The sequence below is a fragment of the Schistocerca gregaria genome, chromosome 3 (assembly GCF_023897955.1).
Source record: "Schistocerca gregaria isolate iqSchGreg1 chromosome 3, iqSchGreg1.2, whole genome shotgun sequence".
Lineage (NCBI taxonomy): Eukaryota > Metazoa > Arthropoda > Insecta > Orthoptera > Acrididae > Schistocerca > Schistocerca gregaria.
In genome coordinates, this window is record NC_064922.1 from 684,291,027 (window position 1) to 684,313,873 (window position 22,847).

The window sequence follows — 22,847 nt, forward strand, 5'->3', positions numbered from 1 at the left end:
TCAGGTGCATCAGAATATGGTAGAGGTCAGGGGCATGTTTGTTGGGTAGATGATCAGTAGCAGGAGGTAGTGCAAGTGAGGTTGCACACATGTGGCACCTTGGAGTGGGGTGGAAGGGGGTGAATAACCAGCCAGAGTGGTGGGCTGGTAGCCAGGGTTCTGCACTGCAGCCAAGACAGGGGAACAATTCAGGGTTCAAATAGTTTATTGGATAAGACTATTGCGTTGCTTAATGATAAAAAGGTGTGCGAGGCCAGGACAGCCTGTAGGGATGCGAAAAGATGCATGTGTCCGCAATTTAGGAGCAGGCCTTAGGGAGGATTGCAGTTTGGTGAGTGCTGGAATGTATTCTAGTAACAGAGGTGACTCATGTTGTTGTGCTGTTCGGAAGATAACAAATTACATGCCCCTTGTAGCTTTGAATGCACAAAGCTGGATATGATGCAGTCTTTTAGTTTATTGTAGCCATTAGAGGGGTATGGGTGTGACATAACATCCCAGATTTGAGTGGAAGAGGCTGGCAATCATGCCGAACTCTTTTGCATTGCTCATGTTAGAGCAGCCTGAATGCAAAAACTGCCTCAATGGAACAAAACCTGAGGCACAGATCTCAGCAGTTGAATGGGGCAAGTGAGCAGCCACACAACTGGTGGAAGGATCTACAGAGTTGGTTTGTGCTGGGCACACTGCCCTGTTGGTCAGGTGAGCCAGGCGGGCCTGTACTGCTGAGAGTTGCATGCGGAGTTCTGACACTTCTGAAGTGCTCATGGGTCCTGGAAGTTAGAGGAGGATCTACTGCCTAGAGAACTCGTCAAACCTGACTGCTGTAGGAGTATGCAGCATGGTGCTGGCAAGCAGGATTGCAGAGAAGGAGTTAGGCAGGACACACATGATGTTGACCAAGGAATATGATCTCCACCATCTGTTGCTGTGGAAAGGAGGGTTCAGTACATGGCATGCTAACGCTGTAGCTTCTCCAGGTGCAGGGAAGTCAGCTATGTGTGGGTTGTCGAGGAGCATAGTGGCGCCCATAGAGGGTTAGCATGTGTGGAGGATCATTGGGAGTGCATGTGTAGCAGGATGTGAGAGGGAAGCAGTGGCGCTCGTAGAGGGAGTGTGTGCCTGGAGAGGTGTGGGAAGGGAGGACTGGGTCATGCAGAGGGAGGGAGTGGATGGAGGGGCATGGGAAGGGATGGGGATTGCATGGGGCTGGTGGGGTTGATCTGGTTGGTAAAACAGGAACTGTTTTTGGACCATTCAAGATGTGCTAAATAGAATAACAAAAAAGAAAAACCAGCATGTTTTGGGAATGACACTCAGCACATTAGTTTAGAAGGGGTCACCGGTAAAGGAATAGGTTATGTTCCCTTCTATGCTCCTGAGGTACATACATGCCTATGGAGGCACGGTAATTAAGAAAGATAACAATAAAAATGGGGCATGCTAGAAGAGCTGTGCAGGCTGGTTTGGAGAAATTCCTAAAAATTAACAACTACAGTAAAATTTAAATAGTTACTACATATTAAGAAAGGAGGGTTCTTGCTCGTTTTGGAGTCTTTGAACAATGTAGGCTATGAATGACTTACAGTACTTTGTTCATTGTCAAGAGATGGAATGGTACAACTTGCTTCAATGGCACATTTGGCAGTGTGGGGTGCTGAAACAGCTACGGTTTGGAGGCTAATAAATCCACCTGGTACTCCTGCCACACACTGCACTTCACTCCACTATTTTCATCATACTGCACACATCATTCCAAGTGCTGATACCAGGGGGACAAATGGGGCATCTTTGTACAGCCATAGTCAAGGGATGCAAATCAAAGGAATGCGGCTTCAGAAGGTGTTGCAGAAAATGCAGTAGCATTCCTGTTGATAAAGAAACTGTGGAAAAACTTTGACACTGCATGCAGGGTAAAAATCCTGCTGTCCATGCACACTCTGGAGAAGTGTGGCAGATTACAACAAAAGCCATGTGGTGTTGTGTGGGATAAGCAGTGGGGAGCAAAGCAACTAGGTTTTGCCTTGTCGAAGCAGAAGAAGAGATTGCTCAAATGATGGTTTAGCATGCTTGGTGCCCTGAAAGTGTGACAATGGAAGTGACCGGCAAAGGTGTTGGGTGATGTGGTGGTCAGCTGCTACAGGCAGAGGCAAATGGGAGGAGTAGTCACAAAAAACAAGTTACAGCAAAATTGTAATAAATTACAACATAATTCACTGGTGTTACAATACCATTATAACTGTCAAATATGTTGCCATAATTATATGAAATTGTAATAAACTGCCCATTCATAGATATGTTACAACAAAGTTATAACAAATTACTCCATACATCAACACTGACAAACAAAATTGGACAATTTCACAAACTGGGGCAATGCTGATAAGACTATCCATCAAAAACACATCTTTGTTCAGCAAAAGCTGAGAGAACACCTGCCATATTCTGGTATTAAGGGTGTAACATGTGTGGTGATCAAAACTTCTGTACTCAGCTCCTGAATCTGTACAAAGCTACACACAGCTCTTCTATATAATCTTTAAGACAGTCAAATCGGGGTGGAACATATGCAGTGATGCACATCATTCTCCCTGTTATGCAATCTGTACAACACTGGAAACAGTGTATGTATCCTAAATCATGGTGACATTCATTGCCCTAGGTACTAATGAGAGGCAGTGATTGTCAGTCAACATACAATGACTGCCACTACTTGAATGCTTTTGGATCAATGATGGTCAGCTGAGAGGGAGACTACCATCAGTCTAGTTTCTATTGTGGGGCAATGATGGTCAAATATTAGAGTGAATACCATTACTCCAGGTAATATTGGCTGGGGAAATGATGGTCAGTTGACATGGTGTGGTGTAACATGGGATTCTAGGAATAACAGGTTACACCTTTATCTTCTTAGGTCAATGAAAGATGTTTATGGAATCAGAAAACACAGTTTAGGTAGTTCCTACTGATGGAGAATCTCACTATGTGTACTTTGGTTTAACATAGGTACATCAACAAGGACCTTTGGAGAAAAGAGAACCACTAGTATGAATATCAAGAGCTCAGATGGAACCCAGTTCTAAGCAAAGAAGGGAAAGAAGAAAGGTGGAAGGAGTATGTAGATTGGCTATACAAGGGCGATGTACTTGAGGACAATATTATGGAAATGGAAGAGGATGTAGATGAAACTGAAATGGGAAATATGATACTGTGTGAATAGTTTGACAGAATGCTGAAAGATCTGAGTCAAAACAAAGCCCTGGGGGTAGACAACATTCCATTAGAACTATTGATGGCCTTGGGAGAGCCAGCCCTGACAAAACTCTACCATCTGGTGAGCAAGATGTATGAGACAGGCGAAATACCCTCAGACTTCAAGAAGAATATAATAATTCCAATCCCAAACAATGCAGGTGTTGACAGATGTGAAAATTATCAAACTATCAGTTTCTTTACAGACAAATGGAAAAACTGGTAGAAGCTGACCTCGGAGAAGATCAGTTTGGATTCTGTAGAAATATTGGAACACATGAGGCAATACAGACCTTACAACTTATCTTAGAAGACAGATTAAGGAAAGACAAATCTACGTTTCTAGCATTTGTAGACTTAGAGAAAGCTTTTGACAATGTTGACTGGAATACTCTCTTTCAAATTCTAAAGGTGGGATGACTAAAATACAGGGAGCGAAAGGCTATTTACAATTTGTACAGAAACCAGATGGCAGTTATAATAGACGAGAGGGATGAAAGGAAAGCAGTGGTTGGGAAGGGAGTGAGACAGGGTTGTAGCCTCTCCCCAATGTTATTCAATCTGTATATTGAGCAAGCAGTAAAGGAAACAAAAGAAAAATTCGGAGTAGGTATTAAAATCCATGGAGAAGAAATAAAAACTTTGAGGTACATCAATGACATTGTAATTCTATCAGAGACAGCAAAGGACTTGGAAGAGCAGTTGAATGGAATGGACCATGTCTTGAAAGGAGAATATAAGATGAACACCAACAAAAGCTAAACGAGTATAATGGAATGTAGTCGAATTAAATCTGGTGATGCTGAGGAGATTGGATTAGGAAATGAGAAACTTAGAGTAGTAAAGCAGTTTTGCTATTTGGGGAGAAAAATGACTGATGTTGGTCAAAGTAGAGAAGATATAAAATGTAGATTGGCAATGGCAAGGAAAGCGTTTCTGAAGTAGAGAAATTTGTTAACATCGAGTATAGATTTAAGTGTCAGGAAGTCGTTTCTAAATGTATCTGTATGGAGTGTAGCCATATATGGAAGTGAAACATGGATGATAAATAGTTTGGACAAGAAGAGAATAGAAGCTTTGAAATGTGGTGCTACAGAAGAATGCTGAAGATTAGATGGATAGATCACACAACTAATGATGAAGTATTGAATAGAATTGGGGAGAAGAGGAGTATGTGGCACAACTTGACAAAAAGAAGGAACCGGTTAGTAGGACATCTTCTGAGGCATCAAGGGATCACAAATTTAACATTGGAGGGCAGTGTGGAGGGTATAAATCATAGAGGGAGACCAAGAGATCAATACACTAAGCAGAATCAAAAGGATGTGGGTTGCAGTAAGTACTGGGAGATGAAGGAGCTTGCACAGGATAGAGTAGCATGGAGAGCTGCATCAAACCAGTCTCGGGACTGAATACCACAACAACAACAACAACAACATCAACAAGGCATGATGGTGATTGCACTTGTCCTCCTGCTTGGGAAGGGCTCACTTTTGGTGTGGCATTGTAGCTTGGCATTGGTTTGGAAGTCTCAGACAAAAGGGAGTGCTGACAAGAATTTAAAAAATGGAATAGCTGAATATTATTCTTGAGTATTGTGATTCAACTTGAGTACCTAATGTCAAACTGTTATAGCAGCACATCCTGCTCTGTTGTGAGCTATGATATACAGGGTGTACATAATGTCTGGGAACATTTTCAATTATTTATTGCACAAGAACCAAACATTATTTAGATATCATACATATGTCATTATGAAGAGAAACCCTGAAAGTTTTTTTCATGTGTATCACCACAGTGTAGTTTGGTAATCTGCCAGTAGTCTCTGCCGAGTCACAAACATGGCAAGTTCAGATGCAGAGTGAGCTTTTTGTGTATTGGAGTTTGACTTGGGCATATCACAGCAATGTGTGATGCCTCAAATGCAAACGGACTCTCTGCTTGTCTTTCAGCAGGATGGGGCTCCACCCCATTTTTATCATTAAGTTGGTGAGTACCTGAACACAAGGCTGTCACATTGATGGATCAGCCATTCTACCAAAGGGGATAGCTATTTCATGAAATGGCCTCCCCGATCACGATATCTCATTGTGTGACTTTTTTCTGTCTGGGCACATTAAAGATCTGGTGTACGTACCGCCTCTACCACATGATGTAGCAGAGCTCCAGGAGAGAATATGGGAAGTGACTGCCACAGTCGACAATGCCATGCTGGGATGGGTATGGCAAGAATTTGATTACCATAATGGTGTCTGCCTGTCACTCATGGTTCCCATATCAAATGTTTGTAAAAAGAACTTTCAGAGTTTCTCTTCAAAATGTGATTTGTACAACATCTGCACAATGTTTAGTTCTTGGGCAATAAATAATTGAAAGTGTTCCCGGACATTATGTGCACTCAGTATTAGTGATCGGTATCACCCATCATTGTAAAATTAAATGTACAGTGAAAATATTGCATTTATAACACAGAAGCATTTATCACAAACCTGATTGTGTCATATCAGTACCTGATATAAATCAGTGCTCTGTTTAGCATGTAAAGAGACACCCTCGTCTAACATTACCTTTATTCAACAGAAGTTTTTGATGCCAAAAATAGTTTCTACCTTTTAAACAGATTAATACAAGGGCTACCCACAAAGCACATTACGTTTCTGTTTGTGTCCATTGGGGCGGGGCTAGCGTGGCCATCTTGGTGTCACAGCATTCCGCCACCCAATCCGCATCCTGTTGTGTTAGTGAGAGGTTCGTGCTGTACTCCGTTCAGTTACTGTGACAGTTTGAAATGTCAGCATTAATTGGAAATGCTGCGAAGTGTGAAGTGCGTGCTGTAATAAGGTTTCTGACTGCAAGAAACTGTACACCAATTGAAATCTATTGGCAGCTTTGTGAAGTGTATGGGGACAACATAATCACTGAAGGTGGAGTGCATCAATGGGTCATAAATTTTAAAAATGGCCGAACTAACATTCATCATGAAGAGAAAAATGGAAGACCCAGCGTAGTGACTGCCGAAGATGTTGGAAAAGTCAATGCCGCGGTCCGTAAAAACCATAATTTCATAATAACGGAACTCTCTATGAGTTTTCCACAAATTTCACGACATTGGTTGCATGAAGTCATTACCGAAAAGCTTGGTTACCACAAGTTTTGTGCAAAATGTTCACAGAGATTCACAAAAATCAGCGAATGGCTGCAGCGTTAACTTTTTTGGTTACTCATTACTCGATCGCATCGCTATTGGTGATGAAACATGGGTTAAGCATGTGAACTGTGACACAAAATTGCAGTCAATGCAGTGGGGGCACACAAATTCCCCCCAAAAACCCAAGAAATGCATGCAGACAATGTCAGCAAGGAAGGTGATGGCGACTGTCTTTTGGGACAGAAAAGGTGTAATTCTTGTGAATTTCCTGGAAAGAGGCACTAAAATAAACTCTCAAAGGTATTTCCAAGCTCTGCATAACCTCAGAAGAGCAATACAAATTATAACGCAGGGGAAATTTGGGCTCAAAGATCTTGCTGATTCACGACAAAACCCGGGCCCACACAGCAAATGCTACTTGTGAGTTCTCGAATCTTTTAAGTGGTAGTTGTTTCCTCATCTGCTGTACAATCCCAACCTGGCACCAAGTGACTTCCACTTATTCCCAGCAATGAAGAAGTGGTTGGCTATTCAGCGTTTTGGTGACAACGCACAGCTTCAAAAAGAGGTAACCATGTGGTTGAAGGCGCAGTCGGCCAAATTTTACGACGAAGGAATTTCCAAGCTCGTCCATCGCTACAATAAGTGCCTTAATTTAAATGGAAACTATGTAGAAAAGTAGTATTTAAGTGTGGCTTTCATCTGTATGTAATAAAAAAAATTCCAGTATTTTATTTATTTTTAATTCCAAACGTAATGTACTTCGTGGATAGCCCTCGTATTATCTCAGTGGCTTAGCTAAAAGGTTTTCATATGATTTTATATATGATGTATTATATTTCAAGCTAAAATGTATAAAAATAAATCGCTATATTTTCTTTGTTACGGTTGATATATACAATGGAATTTTTTTTTTCTATTTTGGAAATATTTGAAATAACGAAATATCTTGCACACTTAAAATTCATATTATTAATTGTGCAGTCTGATAATATTTATTAAATTTATTTTAGGAATCATTTATGAAATAATGATATAATTTTATGAAGGTTCTTCTTTTGTCTGGAGAGTTTGTAAACTCTTTGGAATATTGTTAGCACCATGGAATGAAGTAGTAGTGGGCATGCCTCTGATGAGATTGTACGTGTTTTTATTTTGGCAACAACAATGTAATTTTCAATCTAATAGTGGAGATTATAAAGACAGTGTCATACAGAAAAATAAGGTATAATAAAAATTACAGAAACAGAAACTACAAAGCAGGCTTACTTCAGAATTATCATGTCATTTGGAACCTAAAATGTGAAAAATTCCAACCTAAAGAATGAACTCCTTGATGTGATGAACTGGAGCCAACTACAAGAAAAGAAAAAAAAATTATTTGCACAACTTAATCCTCTCAAAGATTATTAAAATAGTTATTTTGAAGAGTGACAACCAACAAATGATGTGAGAGAGGGTAAGATTACATTTGGTTTCGTTGTCTGCGATCAATTGACTGTTAATGAAGTTTTATCTTTGAAGAAGATGGAACAATGATTTTTGCCATTTGCAGATTATACCCTGTATGCAAATGAATTTCTGATCATGCAAAGAAAGAAAACCAAGGACTGCCCAACAATGTCATATCAGCAGTGACGAGATACGACCAACAATTATGGACCAGATCAATTGAAAGAGGACTTTACAATTGCAATGAGGGACACCAAAAAGAAAAGATAAATAGAAACTATTTGTGAAATTAATTTTTTTGTGGACTCATGTGACTGTTAACAAAATGAATAGAGATGATGGTAGTAGTGATGTAGAAGTGAGAGCAGTGGGATCCAGTCAGGACATGTTTGAGCCGAGTAAAAGCATAGTCAGCAAAGAAACAGTAAAAACTGATATTCTGCAGTTAATTTTGGCAAAGGTAAAAAGAATGAAGATAATAGCAAATTTAGTGCAATTAATGTTTAGTTAACTAAAGTAAGGACATACAATGATAGCAAATTTACTTCACTACAAGGACAATTAAATGACCTAAAAACTGAAAACAATAGTAAAATGGATAGAGTGTAATACTAAATAGACCAACATAGTAATCAGGTTTTGTAGCTAAAAAAATGGGTTGTCAGAGGAGTTAAAAACTGTGAATAAAGAAGCTGATGTCTTAGAAAATAAATTTATTGCTTTGGAAAATAAGTTCTTTGTTGAATCTGCAAAAGAAGATGAAGAATGTTAATGACATCAGAGTTGAACAGAAAGCTGTAGAGGAAAAAATGTGACAGAACTTTAGTAGTTCACATCAAAAAAATTTAAATGTTAAACACAATATGCAAACTAATGTAAATGTGTTATATCAACAAATTTCAGTATTTCAGAAAAATTGAATTCACAGAAATCTGTATTCAAGGAATGGTGTTGTGTTGTCCAACACTCCTACAAACATTTTCCATGAGACAATTTACATCCAGTAGATTTTCTACACCACTGTAGAGATAGTTGTGTGTCAGGCATGAGGGCATTCAAAAAATTGAATTTATTAAAATATGTCTTGAAGGCATGGCTCTGTATTGGGTAAATTTAAATTTAAGTCAGTGGGAAACATATCAAAGTTTCAACAAAAAAAAATTTTTAATAAATTTTGGTCAGAATCTGAGCAGGGGAGAATTAAAAGGGAATTTTTGATTGGTCTTAATTATAGGAATAGGGACAGTACTCTGAAAGAGTTTTGTAATAATCAACTTAAGAAATTAACACACCTTGAAAAACCATTTGACAAAATGATATTGACTGATGCACTCAAAAGAAGATTACCAGAAACTTTTCAGTGGGATTTAGTACACAGCCCTGATGACTGTCTCAAGCAATTTTTACAATATGTCGGCAGGCTAGATAGGACAGTAGAAAGAAGTATGTACCATATTAATTGAAATGATAGAGAACACAAGAGAGTAACTACAGAAACAGAGATAATGGTAACATCTATCAGGATCTAAATATTAACTGAGGCAGAAATTTTGAACATCAGCAGAACAGAAATAATGGAGATAATCATGGGCATTTTAATAGAAGAAACAAGCTCTTTATACTCAGCATCACCCGACTTAATTTGCCTATATTCCATTATCCTCATTTTGCTTTTGTTGATGTTCACCTTATATCCTCCTTTCAGGACACTGTCTATTCCATTCAGGTGCTCTTCCAAGTCCTTTTCTGTCTCTGACAGAATTACAATGTCATCAGCAAACCTCAAAGTTTTTATTTCTTCTCTATGGATTTTAATTCCTACTTTGAATTTTTCATTTGGTTCGTTTACTGCTTGCTCAATATGATGAGTATCAGGGATTTATAGAGTTCAAGAATAATGAAGTTACTGAGTTATTTGTGAATGATGTTGATAGTACAGATATGATAATTGACGTATGTGATAATGTAAGCGAGAGTCATGGTATAACAGTTCAGTCAGAGCAGTTTTTCATTAATTTCATGTAGAGTAATGGTCCAAACAGTAAAGCTGAGTTATCTGTACACCTAGAGAATAAAGGTGAAATTTTTTTTGAAATTTCTTTGGGACTGGATTGATGATAACTTAGATAAAGGTGCATTCTGGAATAAGTTAGCTGTGGTTAATCAAAATTTGTGTCCAACTTAGTGGAATGAAATGAAAGAAAATCTAAGTAGCAAGCATGATTTTGACAGTGACATATTTTGTGTTCCTTCTGTAATTAGCGATGTTAGTTGTGCTATGGAATCCATTCATTGTGTTCTATCTTTACCAGACAACCAGAGTAATCACTGTCATTTTAAGATACCACTTAAGTTGGTAAAACCCTTAAAGAAAGTGTGGATGTAGCATTTGATGAATTAGAAAGTGATCTATAACATGAAGTGTCTAATAGTAGAGATGATGACTCAGATTTTGGGTGTTCTTACATTAAGATTAAGATTGGTCAGTGAGAAGGGAACTGTTTGATTGATGCAGGTTGTGGCAGTGCCACCTATTTTTATTTCCTTGTTTGTTGATTGTCCTTGGTGTCAATGTATTGTGAATGCTACACTGGCTGAAAAATTGGCTTTGTGGATTCTGACACAGACTACTATACTGTTGAACATCTATGAGTAGTAAAACCTAACCACAAAGTCCACACTTATTGAAGAATAATCAGGTAAATATGGAGCAGTCACTGTCATTGGTTTTCACACACAATCTAATTGTTTAACACTTATTTCACAGTTAAAGTGATGCATTGTTGTTGTTCTAACCAGTGCAGGTTACTCATCTGAAACTTGGCCATGGACTAACTGTCTCATGACCAAAAATTGGGCCCTAATATTCCCCACAATAATCAGTACTGAAACTACACATTTTTTTAAGTTAAATTTAAAATTAATACTTACCTCATTAAATTAATTGCACACATAAAAAAACTGGTTCTTTTTAACAGTTGTTTCTACTACGAAGTCTATGCCAAATTATTTGTTTAAATCATTAAATTAATAAATTTAGTTTTGTAAACAATACTTTTGACAAAACTGTTAATTACTTTGAAATTAATGAAGGCTGGCTTCACTAACATGTTTTTGAATAGAGCTTAATAGATACTTTAAGAATAATAGTATTACATCTTTTAAATGTCTACAATTATTACAGAATTTATACTTGTTTATATCTCCACAATAGAATTTAAGTTATGAAACAATCACTGTTTTCACCCTATAACAAAAGATACTAACTAGTAATAGTCAAAATAAATTAGAAAATCAAGCTCAAAATTTGATCTGGTGTTATATTCATTAAAACTGAGGGCCAACCTTTCTCCTTCACAGAAATGCCAATAATACTCATGTATGATAATGGTAAACAGTTAAAAGTAACAAAAAAAAATTTAGGAGACAGATAGCAAAACAAGAGGGGAATTAAAATTATCCCAAATTGCTTCATCACATGGTAGCCTGATTTGTGGCATATCTGAACCATTTTGAGACAAAATCCATTACAGTAAGAATTTTGTGAAGATGTCCATTGTAGGTGTAAAGATAGGAAAAGGTAAGCAAAGAAAATTGGTAAAATCTCAGGTACTTTAAACTTTTAATATAGAAGACAAAACCTTTGAACAGGGATGGACTGGATAGTGAAAGGTGAGGCCTGTTTTGGATGGAATGCTAGAGAATTGTTTACTTTGGAACCTAAAAGTAATAGTTATGTGAAAATGAATTACTGTATTTTAAACTATGGGAAAATATGTAACTATTTGCAAAACATTGTGAACCAAGGTAACTACCAGCTGTTCGATGATGATATAGATTTTGATGAGACATGGGATCAAAATATTAAAAATGTAGTAGATTCTAAAGTAAGTGTAGCTACAACTCTTAATGACCTACAAAAGAAACAACTTAGGGATTTCGTATTGAAATTTAGAAATGTGTTTAGTGAAAAATCAGGAGAAGTGAAAGACTATGAGTGGATGAGTGAATGTTTTAACTTAAAGATCATCTACCTTTCTTTTCAAGTAATATACATGCCATTTTCAAGAAGGAAAGATATAGAGAAATAAATTCAGAAAATGAAAACATCAAGTATAATTGAGAGAAGTAGCAACACTTACAATAATCCTTTAGTTGTGGTAAGTAAGAGAAGTGGTGTAGTGATAGCTGTTTTGGACTCTAGACATCTTAATCAATTTCTGATCAGAGAGAATGTCCATTCGGAGAACACGGACAACCTGTTATACAAATTTCATTGTGCAAATTATATGAGTAGTTTGGACTTGATCTCTGGATTCCACCAGAACCCATGTGAAATTAATTGTAGAAAGGATACAGCATTTTTATATGGAGGTAAGTGTTTTCAGTGCTACATGGTGCCCTTTGGGCTAAGTGCATCTGTAGCTGAATTCATAAGAGCTCTGGATTCTGTCTTAGGAAGAGAAGTAAGTTCAAAATTAATTGTGTATGTTGATGACATTTTGCTCACTGAAAAGAATTGAGAATTGCATTTGGATCTGTTAATAAATGTGTTTCCAAAATTAGAATCAGGAGGTATGACTTTGAAAATAGTAAGTGTAAATTTTGTGTGGAAGAAGCAAAACTTTTAGGACATGTTATATCTGAGAAAGTAGATGGACCTGATAAAGAGAAAACTGATGCAATTGCAAATTTTCCTCTCCTCAAAAAAAAAACAACTTTTCTATAGGATATTTTGAAGCAGCCAAGCTTTGAATGCTTTGTGCCTGAGTGAACTTTTGGAGAAGAATACTGTTTGGGATTGGACTCAGGAATGTCAGTATGCTTTCAATGAGATCAAAGGATAGTTCTGTCAAAGTCATATTTTGTTCAGACCAGGTTTGTCTCTTCCCATTTTGTATTATGACAGACAATGGTGATGCTGGTTTGAGTGCTCATTTATTTCAGGAGGTGAAAGTTGATGGTGTCACTGAACACAGATCTGTTGTATTTGCTAGTAGAGTACTGCAGAAACAGGAAAAGATGTGCACTGTAACTAAGAAAGAACTTTTGGCTCTACATTGGACGTTTAACAAATTTAAAAATTATCTACTACATCACAAAGTAATCATCTATAATGGTCACAAAGCATTATGTTATCTTCAAGTGTGTAAGCTGTACCATAGGAGAATAAGTCACTGGGCCTTATTTTTATAGTAGTTCAATTACAAAATCAGGTACATTAAGGACACACACAATGTAGTTGTTGATGCTTTGTCTAGACTACCTTTACAGAGTGAATCATCTAACAACTTTGGAAAAGTAGAGAAAGAGTTTAAAATTATGTACTTTAGAGGTGTGAAAGAGGAAAAAGATATCTTGAAAATTTGCAGGAACATCCACAGGTATCAAAATCATGATCAAAGTTGGAAATTGGTTAAGAGCATATTCAGTAAGAAAGGGGGAGAAAAGAGGGAACAATATTATAAGGTACACAAGGTTATTTTATTCATGAGATGTAAGACTGACTAAGAGGATTGGAAACTATGTTGGCCGGAACAATCTATTGATACTTTGGTTACTTATGCATATGAGAGTTTTGGTCATTGTGGATCAACCAAAGAAACACAAAAGATTCAGGAAGGCATCTATTTTTATAACATAGGGAGGAGGGTCAATCAGAGGATTGCCAATGGTGACAAATGTAAAGAGTGTAGGTAAGCAACCAAACAAGCAGAGGCCAAATACAAAATGTACTACCTAATAGTTACCTGTATCTTGTGTTTGTGGGTTTACAGACCTCTGCCTAAGTCTAAGAATGCATTTTGTTATGTTTCTGTGGTATTTAATTTATTTTTGGAGCTCATAAAGCTGTTTCCTCTTAAGAAAGCAACCAGTAAGCAAATAATTTCTCAGTTTGAAAACACCTATTTTCATCAGGTATGTATTAGTAAATCAATTTTATCTGACAATGGTTCCCAGTTTACAAAAACCTTGGAAAGAATTTGTTGATCACAAAAAAAACAAGGTAAATTCTAACCTCGGTGTACCATGCTTAAAGTAACCCTCAGAATGATATATGAGAGAGACTGGAAGACTGTTTAGAACAGATTGTAGTAAGAATAATACTAGTTGGATGGATTATTTCATTGATTTTGAGAATATTTGTAACAGCTTACAACATTCTTCAACAGGTTTTCCATCATTTGAAATCATTTTTAATGACAGATCAGCTAATCTTATTTTTGAGAATGCTGAGTTTCTACCATGTAAAATTCTGTTACCGCAAGAGATGGAAGAGTATGTTAGGGAGATGAAAAAACACGGGGCTAGAAAAAAGCAGAGACATGATGGTAAAGGCCAGATTTTCTGTTTGAGGTAGGAGATCTTTTGCTTGTGAAAGCTAAAGAGAAATCTTAAGTGTTGACATGTGAGATAAAGAAATTGTTTGATATTTATTTAGGACCTTTCAAAACTTTGGAAAATCCACATAAGTCTACGAAGTTATTTTGATTAAGAAATATCACTGAACTGAAAGTGTATAGACATGATCCATAAGTATCTAGATTTTTCTTTGTTTGTTCTTTTCCCATTGTCATAGATTTACTATGTAATTTTTAAAGTTCTGTCTTAGCTATTGACTGAGTTTAAATCTATGATACACTATATGATTATCTTTTGTAATAGATTTGTGCTTTAGAATTTGATACATATATGCCATAAGACTAAATAATTAGATCCTTTTGCAAATTTGGAATGGGACAATGTTCATAATTTGTACTGCTAAAATTAGGAATAGTATTAAGTTGGGTGATGCTGAGGGAATTAGATTAGGAAATGAGACACTTAAAGTAGTAAAGGAGTTTTGCTATTTGGGGAGCAAAATAACTGATGATGGTCGAAGTAGAGAGGATATAAAATGTGGACTGGCAATGGCAAGGAAAGTGTTTCTGAAGAAGAGAAATTTGTTAACATTGAGTATAGATCTGAGTGTCAGGATGTCGCTTCTGAATGTATTTTTATGGAGTATAGCCATGTATGGAAGTGAAACATGCACAATAAACAGTTTGGTCAAGAAGAGAATAGAAGCTTTCAAAATGTGGTGCTGCAGAAGAATGTTGAAGATTAGGTGGGTAGATCATGTAACTAATGAGGAGGCATTGAATAGGGTTGGGAAGAAGAGAAGTTTGTGGCATAACTTGACTAGAAGAAGGGATCGGTTGGTAGGACATCTTCTGAGGCATCAAGGGATCACAAATTTAACATTGGAGAGCAGTGTGGAGGGCATAAATCATAGAGGAAGACCAAGAGATGAATACACTAAGCAGATTCAGAAGGATGTAGGTTGCAGTAGGTACTGGGAGATGAAGGATCTTGCACAAGATAGAGTAGCATGGAGAGCTGCATCAAACCAGTCTCAGGACTGAAGACCACAACAACAACAACAACAACAACATCTTATTGTATCTGCGTGTATCACCTTGTTAGTTATCTTCTTTTTTCATTGCATTTAGCTTTGTTTATTAATGTTTCATATGTGAACACTTTTTGATGTTATCTAACAGAAATCCTACACAATTGCTTTTGGAATATAAATACGGAGAGCATATGTTGTTTGATGTGAAGAAGGTACTGAACAGCATATTCAGTGCACAAAACAATATTTCAGGGTTTGATGCGATTGCTAGACAGGAAATTACATATCCATTGAAGCATGTGATGAGAACTCTAGGGAGGAAACTGAAAGATTTGGGCAGATTCAGTCCCCACACTGCAGTATGGCTGTACCCTACTTGACCACTCGACTTACAAGAGATAATAGGTACTGGGTAATGTACACAAGCATCTGTAAACTATATCAGTATGTAGTGCCTTGAGAATTTTGTTGCAAATTCTAGAGACCCTCAGCTTTTCACCATCCTGAACACTCGATATTTTACATACAAGCATGAGAGACGGGAGAGTGTCTACATCACTCCGGTTTTTTGAGCGCAGAGGGTGGACGTGTGTCAAGAGAATGCTACAATGTCGATGGTTGATCATCGTGGGCAAGTGGATGCTGCACTCATCACTGAAGTTACATGACCAGCTCTAGGAGAAAGCTTGCCTTACTCCTTGATGATGCTACATCAGTCATTATTGTGAACAGCTGAACTGTGTAAGAGAAAAGAAAAGACACTTATTCTTACTTACTTACTGACTCTCTATAGTTGTGGATGGTGGACTTGTAAGAACCTTGAGAGAGTTATGGAGCTGTATTTATTGTAAAAGTGCGTGATAGTTTCTGATGCACTGCGAGTCATTGGGCTTATGAAATGTGATTCATTTACATGAAAACTGTTATGTGGGGTTCTGTTTGTGGAAATGAAATATGCCAGGATTGATTTAAAAGTAACTTGACTGTACCCAATCATGATAAGAGTAGAGAAAATTCCTCCAAACAGCATCTTAACTTTGGAGAAGATGTTGGGCAGATCATCACAGCTAACTATCCTAAAAAAAAGATCAACAAAACACCTCCAAGTAAGTCCAGTGATGAAGGGTACATGTGAGTCTTGCACACCAGCACCACAGTACCACAGCACCACATTGCTTCCTCTAGTTACTGGAAACTGCCAGAAGTGTTGTGACTGAGGTTTGTAAATTGTTAGTCAAGACTGCCAAAGACAGTGTTATTCTATATAAATGCGGGTTTTTTTCAAGTAGGGGGCTTGACCTCCCGATACATTATATAACATTAAGTCAGTACTCTTTTTTATCCATTGTAAATGAATATTCTATGTCTTTATATATGCAGGTTGGTTTGTAGGGACAATTAGTAAATAGTGTGGAAGACATCTATTAGTATAGACAATACAACAACATATGTACATGTCTGCTTTCATAGACTCATTTTGGTCCTCAGGTTACTGGATTATGTCATAATTTGAAGCTAATTATGACTCTGTTTACCTGTATTAATCCTGAGTACTGCAAAATTGTATCTGACTGGAACCTGAGTTGTGGGTAGACTAATTCTTAACTCTGTTTTGGGTACCCTTGGTCATCACAACTGTGTGTATGTACTCAAGGAGAGCATACAACTATTGATTGAGGTTAGATGCTTCTTAAAATTACTCTTTACATATGATTGAACTTATTGATATCATTATGAACTTTGTTCTTTTTGTTGTGTTGAAACATTTTTTGCCAGTTTGTACCTGGTGTGGTTCATATTCATGGGCCGGTCCCCACATCATAAGCTTAGGCCCCAATATTTTTTCATTATTTTGTCCTTTCATGAGCCAACATATCCTTAAATACACTGGTTACTGTGCCTACTTGATTTTGTGCTATATACCTACTCATCATCATCACCATCATCATCATTTAAGACTGATTATGCCTTTCAGCATTCAGTCTGGAGCATAGCCCCCTTATAAAATTCCTCCATGATCCCCTATTCAGTGCTAACATTGGTGCCTCTTCTGATGTTTAGCCTATCACATCAATATCATTCTTAACCAAATCCAGGTACCTTCTCCTTGGTCTACCCCGGCTAGTCCTACCCTCTACTGCTGAACCCATGAGTTTCTTGGGTAACCTTGCTTCTCCTGTGTGTAACATGACCCCACCATCTAAGCCTGTTCACCCTGACTGCTACATCTATAGAGTTCATTCCCAGTTTTTCTTAGATTTCCTCATTGTGGACACCCCCTGCCATTGTTCCCATCTACTAGTGCCTGCAATCATCCTAGCTACTTTCATATCCGTAACATCAACCTTATTGATAAGGTAACCTGAATCCACCTAGCTTTTGCTCCCATACAACAAAGTTGATCGAAAGATTGAATGGTGCACAGACAAGTTAGTCTTGGTACTGACTTCCTTCTTGCAGAAGAGAGTAGATCATAGCTGAGCACTTACTGTATTAGCTTTGGTACACCTCGCTTCCAGTTCTTTCACTCTGTTGCCATCCTGTGAGAATATGTATCCTACTTGAAACCGTCCACCTGTTCTAACTTTGTTCCTCCTATTTGGCACTCAATACAATACGTTTATATCTCTTTCCCATTGACGTTACTTTCGTATTGGAGGTGCTAATCTTCATACCATAGTCCTTACATTTCTGTTCTAGCTCTGAAATATTACTGTGCAACCTTTCAATCGAATCTGCCATCACAACAAAGTCATCCGCATATGCAAGACTGCTTATTTTGTGTTCACATATCTTAATATCACCCAGCCTGTCTATTGTTTCAACATATGATCCATAAATGATATGAACAGGTTGCAGCCTTGTCTTACCCCTGAAACTACTCTGAACCATGAACTCAATTTACCGTCAACTCTAATTGCTGCCTGACTATGTAAAGACCTTTAATTGATTGCAAAAGTTTGCCTCCTATTCCATAGTCTTGTAGAACAGACACTAACTTCCTCCTAGGAACCTGGTCATATGCCTTTTCTAGATATATAAAACATAGATACAATTCCCTGTTCCACTCATAACACTTCTCCATTATTTGCCGTAAGCTAAAGATCTGGTACTGAAACCTCTAAGAGGCAAAAACCCACACTGATTTTCATCCAATTTGTCCTCAACTAATACTCACACTTTCCTTTCAACAATACCTGATAAAATTTTACCCACAACACTGATTAAAGAGATACCTCTGCAGTTGTTACAATCTTTTCTGTTTTCATGTTTAAACATTGGTGTGATTATTTCTTTCGTCCAGTCTGATGGAACCTGTCCTCACTCCCACACAATTTCAGTTATCCTGTGTAGCCATTTAAGACCTGACATTTCACTGCATTTTATGAGTTCCGACTTATTGCACTGCAGTCTATTGACCATTTTCTCCACTTCCTCGAATGTGATCCTATTTCTGTCATCATTCCTATCCCATTGAACATCGAAATCTGAAACATTACTGACTTTCAAAGACTGATAATTACACTCCAGAATGGTTTTCCAGCAGCTTGACCCGTAGTCTCCAACTTGTTTCCAAAGTCTTCCCAAGATTTCTTCTTGGATGTTGCAATTATCTGTTTGGCTTTCTTTCTTTCTTCAACATAACTTTCTCTGTCTACCTGAGTTCTAGTATGTAGCCATTTTCGATACACCATCTTTTTCCTTTTACAGGGTGCCTTGACTGTCTCATTCCACCAAGCTGTTTACTTCATCCTACCCTTACACACTACTGTTCCAAGATATTCTTTAGCCACTTCTAGTACTGTGTCCCTGTACCTCATCCATTCCTTTTCCAATGACTATAATTGACTACATTCAACTAACTGGTATCTTTCTGAAATCACTGTTATGTACTTGTGCCTGATTTCCTTATCCTGAAGTTTCTCCACTCTTATCCTTATACATATGGACCTGACCTCCTGCACTTTCGGCCTCACAATACCAATTTCACTGCACATTAAATAGTGATCAGAGTCATCAAAGAATCCCCTGAATACACGTGTGTCCCTCACAGCCTTCCTGAATTCCTGATCTGTTATTATATAGTCAATGAAAGATCTGGTTCCCCTGCCTTCCCAAGTATATCGGCGAATGTTCTTATGTTTAAAAAAGGAGTTTGTGATTACTAAGCCCATACTGGCACAGAACTCCAAGAGTTGTTTCCTGTTCCTGTTGGCCTCCATATCCTCTCCGAATTTACCCATAACGTTTCACACCCTTCTGTTCGATTTCCGATCCTGGCATTAAAATCACCCATGAGCATAACATTGTCCTTGTCTTTTATTCTAACAACTACATCACTGAGTGTGTCGTGACACAATCCTAATTTTCTTGCTAGACACTGTCAAACCTATCCACATCATTTGTTCATTTACATACATTACTGCAACTACACTGGGTTCCATTTCTTCCCTGATGTAAAACCCTACACCAAATTGTCCTATTCCTGCTTTGACTCCTGACAGGTAGACCTTGTATTCTCCCACTACCTCTTATTTCTCACCCCTTACCTGAAAGTCACTAACAGCTAAAACGTCCATCCCCATCTTACTTGCAGCCTCTGCCAGCTCTACATTCTTCCCAGAGTAGCCCCCATTGATATTAATAGCTCCCCATCTAGTTACCATTCATTTGCCAAGTCATATCTTAGGAGTCCCTGGTTTGTCAATTAGAGGTTGGACCCCGTTGCCTCCAAAGGTCCAAGGCATTTTGCTCTGGTTGTTGCTAGCATCATATTTAAAGTACCATGGAAACCAGTTGCTAGCCTTACTTGCCCTGGGTCCCATTGAGTTTTACCCCTAACAGTTGAGGGACTAACAGGTGGATTTGGTAGTCTTTGCCGTCTGTGCACAAAGGTGACCATGACTCAGAATATGTCCAAGATGCCCAGCCTTATTCCAAAGTAACTGGTATCCTGTCTGTCAGGACCACTTACTTGGTCACTCATATGTCGCCCGTGGTTCATGAACTAGGACATGACAACAGGAACCCACACCATGAACCATGGTTGAGTATATTCTTCTGGCCTGTACCCATATTTGTGAGCTTTTCAAGTCGACTCACTTGTCGTACATTAGGCTCTACATTTCTTCTCTTGTCTTTCAAATATTTTGAAGGTGTGTTTGTATGGATGTAAACTTACAATTTGTAATCCTAGTAACTTACCTTGTGTCTGTATTAATTTCTATAGTTTAGTGTTGCAATGTAGTTTTGATTTTGTATCAAATGTCTTGTGACAAGATGTTCCACGGATCTGAAAATCTGAATACTATGTCCTGAAATATGTAAAGATTATGACTTATATTTTAGGTATTATATACCACTGTATGTCTGTATTATACCTTTTGGCATCATATTGTACACAAGTTGAAAAACTTTATAGTTGTGACAAAATATTGTGAACACATTGTTTACAAATTTTGTGAGGCTGATATTGTAAAGGGACACCCTCCTCTAACATTATTTATATCCAACAGAAGTTGCCAATACCAAAAATGCTTGCTACCTTTTAAACAGGTTAACATTATCTCAGCTGTTTAACTAAAAGAATTTCATATGATTTTGTAGATGAGGTTTTATACTTCAGACTAAAATGTTAAAAAATAAAACACTTTATTTTCTTTGTTACAATCCATATGTACTAGCTCTATATGTACAGTTAAAAGTTTTTTCTTAATTATGAAATATCTTGCACACTTAAAATTCATATCATTAATTCTGCTATCTGGCAATAATTATTAAATTTATTTCTGGAATAATTTAAGAAATAATGATATAGCTTGATGAAGATTCTTCTTTTGTCATGAAAGTTTGCAAACTCTTTGTAATAGTGTTAGTACCACAAAAGGAAGTAATAGTATAAGAGGAGTAGCTAAAAAGTGGTTTCAGTCATATCTCCATAATAGGAAACAGGTAGAGAAATTGCAACAGCAAACAGTAAAAACCAAAGTATTGTTTACAGATCAAATATTCAGACTGTGCCAATTGGTGTACCACAGGGGAGTGTTCTAGGACCTCTCCTACTCCTTCTTTACATAAATGATATCAAGATTCCAGTAAATGGTACTCGTATACCCCTGTTTGTGGATGACACAAACATTGTAGTAACTGACATAAACCAGGTATTGCCAACATCTGCAACCAGAGTTATAGAATATTTGCAAAATTGGTTTGAAGTGAACAAATTAACCATAAATATCTTTCAAACTAATTATATCCATTACAGGAAAGCAAAGTTACACTCTGATCTAGATCTCAGAATACAAAATAAAGAAGTTGTGAGAGTTGCTACTACAAAATTCTTAGGTGTAGATATAGACAAAAATTTAGACTGGAAATCCCAAATCCTGTATCTCTCTCATAAGTTAAGCTCTGCTTGCTTTGCTTTATGTGTTATTAGCTTTGTATGTAGTAAAGAATGTAGCAGAGCTGTTTACTTTGCTTATATACATTCTGCTATTACCTATGGCCTCGCCTTCTGGGATCATAGTAAGAAAAATCTCAAAACAGTATTCACTCCACAAAAACGAGCTGTTAGAATAATTACCAACAGTTCAAAGCTAGCACCTTCAAAGCAATTATTTAAACAGCTGAATATTCTACCCCTACCATGCCTCTATATATAGAAAAGTGTAATTAATGTAAAAAGAAATATTAACAGTTTCCAATCGAACTCGGATCTACATACTTACAACACAAGAAAGTGCAATGACATTCATATAAAAAGAGTTAACAAGGCTTTGGCGCAGAAACAAACAAACATACAAGGAAGCAGATTGTATAACAAACTACCAGTAAAAATAAAAGAAATAAAAAAATTGTCTTCATTTAAAGAAGCAGTATTCAAATTTTTAATGGCCAACTGCTATTATAGTGTAAAAGAATACCTGGAATAGCTTCATACTACAATGTCAAAAATTTCAGACTCAAGAATTAACCGCTAGATGTGATGAACTGGAGCCAACTATGAGACAGAAGATAAGTAAAAAAGTTATTTCTACATCTTACTCTTCTAGAAGCTTACTAAATGAGTTAGTTGTATTGAAGAGTGACAACCAACAAACAGTGTGAGAGAGGATAAGTTTACAAGTACATACAAATACTGAAAATTAGAAGAAGGCACAAGGTATGTTTTAGTGGCACTGCATAGCAGATCCACTACAGCAATTAACTTCGAGAATGCTAACCGATAAATCACTTGGAATATAATTTGACTCACATGTTATCAGGTAGCAGATTGTGTTTGAAGTGCATCATACCATAACCAACGACAAGTTTACATTTAATTTGGCACCCTACAGCAGGACAAAAATCGGATGTGTTAAATAAGAGAGTATTTGTGAAAACAAAGGTGATTTTTCATGAATTTCAATGAAAATAACAAAGATATGACATTACAAAGAACATATCACGTCAGTAACAGAGAAGATATAATCAGGCACATTCAGTGTTGCTGCCTAAATTGATCTGACTAATCAAGAAGAAGTAAGTTTAATTTGGGGAAAACCCAAATGGCACTAAAACCTTTGGTGAAGCATTGTCAAGTTATATTAAAACCCA